The sequence below is a fragment of the Chlorocebus sabaeus genome, chromosome X, assembly GCF_047675955.1.
Source record: "Chlorocebus sabaeus isolate Y175 chromosome X, mChlSab1.0.hap1, whole genome shotgun sequence".
Classification (NCBI taxonomy): domain Eukaryota; kingdom Metazoa; phylum Chordata; class Mammalia; order Primates; family Cercopithecidae; genus Chlorocebus; species Chlorocebus sabaeus.
The window spans coordinates 52804857-52818806 of NC_132933.1; positions in this window are offsets into that span (position 1 = coordinate 52804857).

The following is a 13950-nucleotide window of genomic DNA, read 5'->3' on the forward strand; positions in this document are numbered from 1 at the left end:
AAGCTGGTTGGCTGCTCCGTCTTCCTAATACCAACCTGTGCTGAGAACCTTGCTATTTATCTCCTTGGTTTCATCTGCACTGCTAGTTCCTGGTTTGGGACAACCACAGATTATTTTCATGGCAGACTTTAATTGTGACTCTTGGCAGAAGACAATGGTGAACTTCACTGCTTGATCTGCTACGATCTTTGTGCTAAAGAAGAGAGTAGGAATTACCTTTATTTTTATTTATTTATTTTTATTTTTAGTAGAGACAGTCTCACTTTGCTGTGCAGGCTGGTCTTAAACTCCTGGGCTCAAGCGATCCTCTCGCCTTGGCCTCCCCAAATCCTGGGATTACAGGCATGAGTCACCATATCTGTCTGGGATTACCTTTTTATAGATACGTGAAATCTAGTGTAAGATGGGTAAGTTTTTATCTTAGTCTGTTCGAATACTAGGTGGAAAAAGGCGGGGCCCTGGCCAGGGTTTCACCCTCAAGCCTGGGCCTGTGGCCCTAAATGAGAACTTCACATCCCTGTTTTTCTGCCTGAATGTTGCCTTTTGGCCCACCAGGTCCCCCCACCCTGTACCCATAGAAACCCCAAGCTCCACTGGCAGAGGAGCAGAGTGGTATGGCAGAGAAGGAGAGAAGAGAAGTGTCTGAACATTGAGAGGAGTTTGGCCAGGGACAGTCAGAGAAGAACTTCCCACTCCATTCCCTTTCCAGCTCCCCATCCCACTGAGACACCTCTATCACTCAATAAAATCCTCCACATACACCACACTTACATCCTTACATCTGAGCTGTTTAACGCTTAAGTTGTCCACAGATGGCAAAGCTAAAATACCATTGTTTGTAACTCACACCCTCTGGGGCTCCAGTGGTTGTGTGCAACCTCTAGACACTGCTGCAGACTGGTTGGCACCTGAAGGCACTCGCCCTGGCTCCTGCACCTGCTCACCTGCGTGCTCCCTCTCCTGCAAAGGGTTTGAGCTTAGAGGCTGAGTAAATGAGTCACACCCCTGTCACAAGTCCTGTGAAGGGGTCAAGGGAACTCTCCTCTCTCACTGTTACAACAAAATACCACAGATTGGGTAATTTATAAATAATAGAAATTTATTTCTCACAGTTCTGGGGGCTGAGCAGTCCAAGATCAAGGTGCTGGTAGGTTCAGTGTCTGGTGAGGGCTGCTCTCTGCTTCCAAGATGGTACCTTGTTGCTGTGTTCTCTGGAGGGGAAGAATGCTGTGTATTCACATGGTAGAAGGGATGCTAAAGAAAAAAACAACTAGCTAATTCCCTCCAGCCTTTTATAAGGTTGCTAATACCATTTATGAGGGTTCTCTCATGACTTAATCACCCGCCACAAAGGCCCCACTTCTTAATACTCTCACATTGGAATTGAAGCTCTAGCATATGAATTTTGGAGGGATGCATACATTCCAACCATGTGTGGCCTTCTGAACTTTGGAATTGGTCCATGTGTCAGGCCTAAAACAAGTGTGTGGAGAGCACCAAGAGAGCTACCATTTGCTGACTTCACTTTTAAAGTCAGGCTTGCTTTGTGTTCAGATGAAAGAGGTTGGTTGGTAGTATTGGTCATCTGGCTGCTCTGAGACACACATTTAATTTTCATTATGCCAAGGAAAGACCTAAAGAGAGGTAAGTTATAAGCATGGAACACACCACACCTCTGGTGCAGTCATAAGATCTGACAGAAGTAGAAATTGTGGGAATACACAGGAGAGTTCTGTTCCAAGACATTCAGTTCCCAAGAAAATGCAAATCATTGCAATACATGGTTTTACAGTTATACTGTCAGAGTTCTCAGAATTAATCATTTTCATTTCTAGCACTAAGTCTGATACTAACCTCTGCATTCCTTACACTGTCTTTTCCTTACACTGTGTAACCTTTTGGAAAAGCACGTATTGCTTTTACCAAAACCTTCTTGGTCTAATCTCCAGGAAATATCTTGAAGAAAATCAGGTTTATTTGACAGGCCATATATTGGCATTTAGTGAATTCTTATCAATGTAGACTGCCTTAGATGGTCTTTACGTTTCATATTAAATGTGACAGATATTCTCAGAGAGGCCTTCCTTGACTATGTGCTCTGAAGTCGGTTGCTCCGACCTCTTTTTTTTTGGTATAGTGCTTAAGAAAGCATGCTCCAGAGCCAGGCATCACTTCCCTGGTTCTGTCCACCACTAGCTGTGTTACCCAAAGCAAGTTACTTTCACCTCTCTACATTTCACTTTCCTCACTTGTAAAATAGGCATAATAATAGTATGTACTTCAAAGGGTTGTCATGAGGATTAGTGATGGTGCATAAAGCACTCAGAACAGTGCCTGACTATCACCATTATCACTATAATTTGAGCCTGGGTTGTGTCTCATGTCATTTATTATGAATTAAAATTGTTGTAGGTGTCAGTTTTTCTGTTTTTGTTTGTTTGTTTGTTTTTTGTCTCTCTTCCACTGTTCTGAAAGTTGCATGAGGGCAGAAACCATGGTCGTCTTGTTAATTCTTCTTTCCCCGGTGCCTAGCACAGTGCTTAGCACACAGCAAGAGCTCAGTAAATACTTGCCAAGTGAATGAATGATAATTTAAGAAAATTTCCCTAAACAACTCAAATATTATAAATCTTATTACCCCAAGCTCCCATTGCCATAAAATCTCTTTATAACAAAAAGACTCTTAGATACAAATTGATGAAGCATTTTATTTTAAGGAATATTTGCTACAAACAAAATGCCAGGACAACACATTCCAAACAGTTTTCCACGTCAGCCCTTCTTTTTCACTAGTGCCTTTGCTTTCTCCAGCTATTGACAGCTAGATCTACTAATGGGACCTACCCCTAGGTTTGGACCCAAATCCTGTCAATCATCCAAGCTATTGATGATGTAGACTAGGGTACCAAAATTATAAAGGTACAAACATATTAAATAATTGAAGTGTTGGCTGGGTGCGGTGGCTCACACCTGTAATCCCAGCACTTTGGGAGGCCGAGGCAGGTGGATCACGAGGTCAGGAGATCAAGACCATCCTGGCTAACACAGTGAAACTCCGTCTCTACTAAAAATACAAAACAATTAGCCAGGCGTGGTGGCGGGTGCCTGTAGTCCCAGCTACTTGGGAGGCCAAGGCAGGAGAATGGCGTGAACCCAAGAAGTGGAGCATGCAGTGAGCCGAGATCGCACCACTGCACTCCAGCCTGGGAGGCAGAGTGAGACTCTGTCTCAAAAAAAAAAAAAAAAGTTGAAGTGTTGTGTAAACTGTAAAGATACCTTACTCTAGCATGAAGTGTGTTAGAGATGAACCCTGGCTGTTTGTGTAGCCTCCAAGTCATAAATCCTGCTCACTGCACCATCTGTCACAGATGGCCAGATGTCCTAGAACCAACAAAGACGCCACCTGTGCTTGTTGACTGAAATTTTCTGTTGACATATCCTATCTTCTGCTTCCATGAAACATTTTGGGACTTGATGAATTCCTTGAACACAATGACTTGGACACCCAGCTGCTATTGCTGATACCAGCCTCCTCTACTTGCAATACCCCCATCTCAGTGTTCCTACCCATTTTTAGGAGCCCTTGCTTCTGAGCTTACTCTAGTTATATTGCTTTGGTAAATGTCATACCGGAATTTGACTTGTGTAAGAATTAGTGACATAATCTAAAATGTGGGCAAAGTGGAGGAAGGTTGAGGAAGCCAATCTGACATTATTTGAAAATTTAAAAAATCATAAAAATGATATTTAGTTATTCCCTACTACAAAAGCCTTAGATGACTTCACTGACCTTAATAAGGTTCTAATCCTTCAATCTAACAATCAAGGCTCTACACAGTAGCCTCTACCTACCTCTCTAACCTCAACTCCCATTATTCTACTATACGATCCTTCCACGAGATCCTTGAGGGCACAGGATTTCTCTTCTTTTGTAGCAGACTGGCATCTTGAATTGTATCTGGAACTTTGTGGTGTTCAGAAAATGTAACAACTAAAAATTATTGAGTTATTTATTCTGTGCTAGGCATGTAAAACATGAAGTACTGTATAGCTATCATTTCCCTTTGAAGGCATCATCTCATGTTATACCACAACTTTATAAATAGACATTATATTATTTTCTCAAAGTCATTCAACTAGGGAAGTGGTAAAACCAGGACTTCAACTCAGATCCATTTAGCCCCAAAGCTTGTGCCCTTAATAACTACAGCACAACACTTCAATGGTGTTTGTGGAGTAAGTGCTTGAGCCAAATTGCACTCTTCATTCCTAACACACCTTACTGAAGCTTATGTGCCTTTGCAAACACCCCTTCCCTCACCTGAAAGGTATCCCACAGCTTCTAGGTCATCAGTCACCCGTTTGTAACTTGGGTTGTACCAATATTGAGCACTGCTGCTCTGACACCTGAAAAATACATCCTTGTATTTTTAATTCTCCTTTTATGATATCCATAATTAGACTGTAAGCAATTGGAGGGCACAATCCATGTTTCACACTATTATGCATTATCAGTCTCATGCATCAAGTGTAGGCAATCAATTAATATTTTCTGAGAAAGCGATTAATATTTCCTGTTGGCTTAAAATGGAGCCAAAAACTGAAGTTAGGTTCATGAATAATTACAAGAGATCTATATTACATAAAGATGTATCAGAACATGACAGTCCTTTTATGTGCAAATATTAGTTACTGGAATAAGAAACTGAAGGAACAAAGAAGAAATAGATAGTCATCATCATAACCACCACCCTTACAAATAAATCTGCTTCAGAGGTTGAATTATCCTGTTATGTCTACTGGCTATTTTAGACTGATCCATGGGAACTTCCAGAAACCAGAAATTAGTTGCCTAGGCTGGACATAATTATTTTGCATTTATGGGATAATTTACATTTATAAAACTGCTTTACAATCATTTTAATGTTCACTGGAGATCAAATAAGACTGAACAGGAAACCTGGGAGGGTCTTCAAAGGCTTCCTGATGATCCGGGACTGCCTATCATAGGAAATCTTTGGTTAAACTCTACGTGGAGCTCCTTTTCTCAAGAGAGGATCAGATTTCATTGATCTCCACGTTCCAAAGCAGTTCATGAACCCTGCTGTTCTGGATGTGTGACAGCTATTTATTTCTCAGGGAAAAGAGAACTAAATTAAGCATCTTTATTTTACTCTCCTTGGTTAAAAAAATCTAATGCTATATTAGAACAGGTTAATGGTCCACTAAGTAATATTCAGAGCCCCGAGTTATAAAGAAAGGGAGGCCCATGCATGAATCTCTTGAAATGTACAATAAAAGATATGAAATTAGGCGTTATGGATTCTCTTTTAACACTTGTAGGTGATTACTGCTGCTGGGGTTTTAATATGGTGGTTTCACAGACTATGAGATCAAGTTTGTTGTTCTATTAAAAATAACTATATGACTTTCTATCCTCTCTACATTAGGAACAGAGGTCTGGGGAAGATGTCTTCATATACATTGCATTGAAGAAAAACTTCCTGTTTCTTTTTCCAGATTACCCTGATCTCTGCTATAGAGCAAGCAATTTGATTACCTTGCTAGCGTTCACTTATATTGCATGACTAACAACATTATTAATAGCTAAAAATTATTCGGGTCCTTAAAGATGCAGTCACTATTCTTCTCTTAAAGGTGTCTTACAGCAGGAAATTCTAGGCTGATTTTAAATGTGTTTTCCATTAATTTAATCAAGCCAACTTTTGCTCCCCTGCAATGGCACCAAGAATGGGAAGGGCTTGCCTGTGTCTTTCACCGCATCCTCCATGGATGGAAGAAATCAGGCCTGGGCTTTCTTGCTTCACATCTTGAGGCTGAGTCTGTCTTTTCCACTTTACCGTTTCTTCCTGAGTGACCCTGTTCTTGACCCTAAGCATGCAATCTGAGCGCTGAGTGGGGGTGGAGTGGGGGGAAGATGTTTTGGAGCTCAGCAGATGGATCCCAAGAGCACAATGGCTTACCAGCCCTTCTGTGATTGTTGCCAAAACGCCTTCCTGTTTTCAAAATTGTTTCGCCCCCTGCTCCTTTGTTTTGCTCTGCTAGGAGACTGCAGTTCTGATTTTGCTAGGAACCAAATCTGCTGTTTCAAGGAAATGCAGCTGCTTGCTTTGGTGGGTGGCTTGAAAGAGGGAATTTTTCTATCCTCCCTTCATAACCTCCTTCCCACCCCACCCCCATGTGAACTCCACTGGCTGGCTCATCATCTCATGAAGCATTGATTTTAGAAGCTGACTATTTGCTTTTGATTGTTTGGCTGGGGCTGCAACAAAGTCATTGATGGATCTCATTTTGAGCTATCATTCTGTCCACTCTCTTCAGTCAGGCTTCCAGAACTGATTGCCTGTTCTCCCAAATGAAACTGCACAGCCAGACAGCGAGGCTTTCTCAAGTTCTACCATTTCCCCGGGCAGAGAGCACGCAGAGCTGCACAGGCCTCAAGCTGGGCCCACTGTCCTCTATGACTGTTAGTTTTCTTACTAACCCATCAGTAGGTACAAGACTTAATTTGATCACTGCTGCCTAGGTTGCTATCTCTGGGTGGATATGGCCTGCTACTGATGTCACTGCATTTTGTGATCTTTGCTAAAAGAGATCAGCCAAGCTCAGCCCAACTGGTATCTCCTGTGACACAGGGCACTCTCCCTAACCCTCTCAACTCCCAGCTTTTGGAAGAAAGGTCACTGGTCCTCTATGGCCATTCTGGCTCCAGCCGGAGACAACAGACACAAATTAATAGGCTTTCCCCCAAGTCCAGTGCACCAATATGCAAACTCTTAGACCCTAAAACAGGATGTTTTCCCAGCTGGCAAGTCATTGTTTTCTTCTCATTCATAAAAAGGTACATAACTTCCATGCTGCTAAAATGATTTTTCTGTTACTTTTGCTCTATCTGTCCCCTTTGTGGGGCTCTCTCTGCCTCCTTCTGGGATCTCCTTCTTTCAGTTTATTCTCCACTGCCCCGGGGCTTGTCAACCTGAACAGATACTGTGCCTTGTGCTGTTAGTGGCATACGTGACATGCCTTTGGTACTTATATTGCTAGCCCAGGTAATGTAACTGCAGCTGTCAAACTGGCAGTTCTTCATGTTTATTAGTTTCCTTCTTTCCCTTTTAAGTTGACATTAGCCAAGTAGCGAGTTTCCTAGTTCAGTGAAAAATCAGTTGGTGGAGCAGCTGGAACTCCCAGGGAGCTATGCTAGGCCTCTCCTGAGTTCTAGGAGAAGCTTGGGAGGAACCAAGAGCAAATCTAGGCCCAGCCTGGTCACTTAGAACTAAAGAGTATACAACAGATTTGGTGCCTCACAGAGATCATCTTTTGCCCAAGATACCAAGAGAAGCCCAGGAAACTGGCTCATCAGACTGACTTTTGTATTCTTCTGGCTATTACTGTTCATTTGAACTTAATGCAAAAGGGTACTATAGTGTGGAGTTCACAAACTCACCTCAGCTCCAGTACTGTATATCTCAAGGTCTTAAAAGATCTGGTTTGTTTTCTCCAATCTTGTGGATATCTCCAAAAAGAACTCAGCCTCCTATAAGATCAAGCAACCAGACAGGTATTTATTTTTATTTTTTAATTTGGAAAACTGATCTTCAGGGCATATTCTGTAGGGCTGATATTTTGGCCAGGGCTCTTTTAACCCTCAACCATTCCTTTCAGTGATAGTTCTGCTTTCTTCTTGCCCCACTTGTACTGCTTCAGAAATAGCAGAAGAGACTGTGAGAGAAGCCTAGGGTGGGAGTCAAAAGCTGAGCCCTAATCAGAAGCTCCAATCTGAGGGAATTACACAAGGTATAAGGTGCCTGGGATCCACCTACTAGGTTGCAGCATTAGAGGCTGGGGATATAAGTACAGAAAAAAAAAAAAAAAAAAAAAAGGCTTGGCCTTGGCCTAAAACAGTGCATCCCAAGTGAAAGTCTGCTCACTTTCAATTACGTATTCTTTGTATCATTGTGGTTCATATTTCAATGGTTTTTGAGGTCTCCAATTTGGTGATAGTTTTTTTTTTTTTTCAAGCTGTCAAAAAAGCATTTCCTCTGGGGAGCTGTGGAATGTCACCCTTACCCTCCTCCTTGGGATGAGGGAGTCAGCAGCGGGAAGGCTGGCCGTGATTTAATCAGAGTGCCTTTGAAGAGAGAGCTTTCTGTTTTCAAAAGTGGTGATGGGGGGAGTAACAGCTGACATGAGGTTGCACCTAGGAAACCAGCATTTGGGGTCCACTTGGAGAACATTCACATGAAAAGATTGAAGCAATAATGCTGAGAGCCCAAATGGTGCTGTCAAAACATCACAGGTGATCACTGCAGGGCAGTACAAAAGGTGTTAGAGAGCAGTGTCATTTATTGAAATGTATCTGCTGATTTAGCGTTTGCTAATTAAATGGTCCCCATGATGTGTGCTTATTTAGGGACAGCTATGAGTTTGGCAGCAGCAGGGGTTTGGTCCTGTGGGAAGTGCCATTCCTAAAGGGAGGGGACAAGGCATGGAGGGAGTTTGGACATAACTTGTTCAAGGATGCTGGCCTTGTCAAAATGGGAAGACATGAAGTGATTAATAACTTTCTCAGTCTCTTTTTCTCCACTGTCCCGCTCATCTCTTGTGTTTCTTGGAAAAGGCAGGCATTGGGGCCATGGTGAATAATTTCAGCACTTAAGGAACACTTTCTCTACTTTGTTTATCTGCTACAGCTCCCTGCTGTTAATGTTATCCTCTGTCACAGGGTAGGAAAGGGGGTGGAGTTTGAGAGGAAGAGAGGGAAAAGTGCAAGGGACCTCAAAGGTTTTTCTTGGCCTCTGTCCTAGTCTTCTTGGTGTTTCAGAAGGGTTAGAAACAGCATCCAGGATAACCCCACCCCTGCCCAGCAGGTCCACATCCCCGATTGCTGCTGTTGATGCCTTTCCTTATACTGTCTGGGATAGTGGCCGGGGAGGCAGGAAGGGAGGTAAGGACTATCTAGAAATTGGGCAATCATTGTGGGCAGAAGAGAACAGAATTTTAGGAATCTGTCAACATGATATATCCCATCCTAGTTTCTCCTCTAGGAAAATTTATAGTACGTAGAAATACATGCTGTTATTAAATTAATCAACTGCATATTAAACTACACAAGGGCAAGATCCACTAAAAAAAATTATCAATCTTTAACACAATGCTGGACAAAAAGCCAACACTTGTTGATCTCACAAGGGAAGTGGTTGAGTTTTGTGTAATGAGGTCATCTTGGAAAATCGTTGAACTGCTCTGCAACTCTGTTTCCACATCTGCAAAGTGTCTTTATCTCCCAGGGATATTGTAAAAATTTAAATGAGATGATGACTTTAATAATGACACTTTATAGTTTTTTTTTTTTTTTTTTTTTTTTTGCCATTTCCTCCATTTTCATTCTTTGATATTCTCTTCTCTAGGCATTGTAACCTAAGTAAGGAGATCAGATATACAGTCAAAAGGAGTTTGATTGAATTTGCTAATTTTAAAATCAAGTTTTTCTTTCTAAGAGAACCTCATCAGGCAGCTGGTCAAACTAGTTGGGTGGAATGGGATCCCCATGATATGCAATGAAAGCCAAGCTAGAAGATGACCCACTTTTCCGCAGCCAGGGCAAAGAGAAGGGGACAAAAGGGAAGAGGAGGAGGAGGAGGAGAGAAAGAGAGAGACTGGAGTTATTTGAAGGCTGATCTCTTTTGAGCTTAAAGCAAACATTTAAAAAAAAACACATCTCAGGCTAGGGCACAGTGGTTTATGCCTGTAATCTTAGCACTTTGGGAAGCCAAGGGAGAAGGATTGCTTGAGGCCAGGAGTTCCAGACCAGCCTGGACAACAGAGAGAGACCTCATTTCTACAAAAAATAAAATGAAAAAAAATGAGCCAGGTGTGACAGTGTACACCTGTATAGTCCTAGCTACTCAGGAGGCTGAGGTGGTAGGATCGCTTGAGCCCTGGAGTTTGAGGATACAGTGAGCCGTGTCTGTACCATTGAACTCTAGCCTGGGCAACAGAATGACACCTTGTCTCTAAAACAACAGAACAAAACAAACACATCTCAGAAAGCTCCCTTAAACTTGTCAGAGTTACAGTCCCTCATATACTGGTATCTTGGTTCCTACCATTACTTTTTACTTTTCTGAACAAAACCTTTTACCCTACCCTTATCAATCTTAGGAGAACAAGAATTAGCTTCACATACTGGTTTAAAAGTAAGATTTCTCCCATTTTGGTCTTCTTTTATTGCCTTTCAGCATGATTTTAGTGGCATGGATGACATTTTAAAGACAAAAAAGAAAAATCTCTTTACCAATTTTGATGCTGGCCTCTGTGGAGCTGCTTTGGCCTGGAGAGCAGCTGTAGGCGGCATAGCACCATAGTTAGTATTTCTTAGTAGCTGTTGGATAAAAAATACTGAGGATGGTCACTAGATGTCCCTCTTGTGTCTCTAAAGAGGCTGAGGAGGCGTGGCTCCCTTCAGGATTGAAGTAAAGGGAAGCTAAAACGGAGAGAACTTTGTTTTTGTTATCTACATGCAGAACGATTTTATTCAGTTAGTTAATAAATTCCTGATCATGAAAGTGTTTTGGGCTACTCATTTAGTCAATGGCATTGTTGGAGTGTAATGATCAAGTGTGCCTATTAGAAAAAAAGAAATTCTGAGGGCAAAGGCTGTTGTTAGGATTATCTGTAGAAATAGACTGGGGGATGGAAGAGCTATCTTGTGTGTGGGGGTGGGGAAGGCTGTGTAACTGTCACTTTGAGCTTAGGGGTGGGGAGGAGATAATAGGAAAGAAGGAAAGCATAGACACACGCCCCTGCCTCCCTCAGCACCTGGCTTGTGCAAAAGTGGTTTGGTAGCTGGAAGTACTTGGATGCTCTCCTTGGAAAAGAGGGGTGCCTAGAGTGTGAACAGCGAGCAGGAACCTGGGAACACGGTGGCATCGCCTTAGCAAAGAGCGTTTGTCTTTGCAAATGCAGAACATGTCTTTACAATGTGATTGCAATTACGAAGGTAATGACATTGTACATGAATTGAATTCTCCTATTTATCTTTAAAAGACAGCAGAATATAGACATTCTATTAGCACTCCCTAAGGTAAGAGGTCTGCAGTCTTCTTATCTTGTTGTGTGCATCTTTTCAGATCCTACGACAATGTTAATCATTTTACCTGAGTAATTCTTCCATTTCTCGTTACCTGGGGGATTGTTAATGGCCGAGACTACTTCTCAGACTCTTTGCTCCCGCTCAATCAAGCCGTGGAGGCGCCAGTTTACTTTTATTGATCAGTGGGTTCCTGACAGCCTTCGCCACAAGGAAGCAGCATCATCCTTTTTTAACTTAAAGGGGGAACAGATCGCCTTAAAGTTTACAGCTAAAAGCTTCTAAGCATAGCATGCAAACATTTTAGCATGCTGCTAATTGTTCTGTTTAAATAGTCCAAGCAATATTTTAGAAAGCTGCCAAACGCCGAATTCACATCCCGTGATCAGATAACAAACCCATTTCAAATGCCTTTTTAGGCCTTTTTAATTAGACCAAGATGCACTTCATTCCCATGCTCTGACATCAAAGGTAAATAACTGTGATAAATCAAATGGAACCCTTCCTTTCGCGGAGCCCGCGAGGTGCGCCCACCGCTGCCTGCCATGTTGTCATTCTCTACTACTTGCCCATTTCTCCAACGGTGTCTGGAGAAAACCGGGAGGACCACCGGGCTCCCTTGAGCCACCATTCTGGTGTCCACCCGCAGCTCTAAATGACCAAAATTAAATGATACTCCTTGCAGAAGCATCGATTTTCTCCCTGTTTTTCTGGGCCGAATCACATCCTAACGTGAAACAGTGAAACGACCCCCACGCGGAAAGCGGATCAGGCTCCCTACGCTCTCCCTTTGGCCTCGGCTGCACGTTCAGGGGATCGCAACCTCACTCGCGAAATACTTTTTTTCTGTAGGAGGAAGCTGCCTTTCCCCTCTCCCACCGCCAAGGTAAAGGCTGCTAAAGTAGCTCTTCTTGGAAGGAAAAATATTTTAAAAAGCAGCTGGGTTGCTCTCCACTAAAATATGGCAGTTTTGAGAAAACCCATTATGTGTCCAAATGCCGGTTTCCTTTTCTTGTTTAATGCTTTTTAGAGGGCAAAAGTGACTCTCATGTTAAGCCCACAGGCTCGAGCCAATGTCGCTGGGCTAATTATGAGTTTGCTTATCCCACTCCCAAATATCCGAGACGACTCACTCAGAAGACATTTTTACTCTTCCAAGAATTGTGAATTCAGAAGCAGCTTCCCCACCTTCTACGAGGAAAAAAAAAAAAACTTGTTTAACGGGCATGTTTTTGATTCTTCGCCGCCGCCGGCGACCTTAATTAAAAGCCTCAGAGCCCGAGTGAGGAGGAATGCCCCGCTGCCCCCAGGGAGCCTTCAGTGCACAAGGCAGGATGAGCTTGATGTCAGCCCTGGCCATGCCGGCCTCCCGCTTCCCAGTACTGGCACATGCCGCAGCCACCACCGCCGCCCAAGTGGAGCTGGCAGCCCACTGGGACCGAGACCCCGCGGGAAGGCTGGGGCGCCCTGCACATCGGAGCCGGCTCCCAGCTGTCCGCGACCTAAGCGGACACGTATGGCGCGCCCGCCCCACAGCTCCTGCCCGGCTTTGAGCTCTGCTGGCTTGGCGCGGCGCGGCGCGGCGGCGTCCCCTCCACCGGCTCTTCTCAAACGTAGAGTTTATTTATAGGGAGCTAAATTCTCCAACAGGGTGGGGTGAGGGGCAATGAAATGTGTCCAGCCCCCCTCCGCAGCTCATTCTCAGTGCCACATATCCCATTTGATTAACAAGCAACAGACAAGAGCGAACCGAACCAGGGGGCCCTGCTGGTAGTGCAGCGGGCAGAGAGTAGTGTGGCGTCTGCCGGGGTGGAAGGATGGGGGTGACGGTCCGGGGGGGATGGCGGCTGTGGCTGTCGCCTGATGTGAAGGTGCACCGGCCAAAAGCTGGATGAATGACCACCTCAGGGGCGCTTTCTCCTTCCCTTTCTTCCTTCCACTACCGGAGAATGAGAAGAGAGGCAAACAAAAACAGACAAATTTTTAGGGTGAAGAGACAAGGAGAAAAAGAGGGATGTATATATATATATATATGATTACAATATAGATATTATATTCAAGATATGAAGATATGTGAGGGAGTTAAACACGACAAGAGAATCATAACATCCTCATCTTTCCTGAAATCTCTGCAAACATGAGAAGCGCACAGTTCCCGGCGAGGCTCAGCCGCAGCGCCAGCACATCGCCTCCCTGCTCATTCCTGCCCTATTGCTCCCGCCTGGCCTGTCTGTCCGTCCTCCCTTGAATCCCGCCAGGGCTCTACGGGCCGGGGTACCACTTGGTCCCGCCGGTGTGTAAGTTTCCGTTTGGCCCCACCCCCCGCCACCCCCCCTCCCCTTGGCCCCGCCCCAAGACTGGAGCCCGCTGGGCGGCGCGCTGATTGGCCAGCGCCTGGCGTAACCGGGCTCGGCAGCTCGAGCTCTCTCCGGCTTTCTCCAGACTCCGCGGCCAGTAGTTTGCGGCATCGGGAAGAACAGCAGCAGCAGTAGCGGCGGCGGCTGGCGCAGCGCGGAGACGGACGAGCGGGCACAGACGGCAGCACAGCTCCAGTGCACCATGCCCGGCTTGCCCGGGAGGCACTGGCACCCGCGTCCCTAGCCCGGTGCTGGCCCTTGGCGCGTTGCGCTCCGCGGCATTCCGGCTGAGCGGATTCATCCGAAATCCTAAACCTCCTACCCCAAACCCACTGCCTCCTGCTTGCTCATACTCCACACTCACACTCCCCACACCACACACTCTTCTTCTCTCTCTCACACATTCACACACAGCCCGAGACAGACAGAGAAAGCGAGACAGACCTCCCGAGTGCGCGAGCGCCCGGGAGGGAGGAAGCCCAA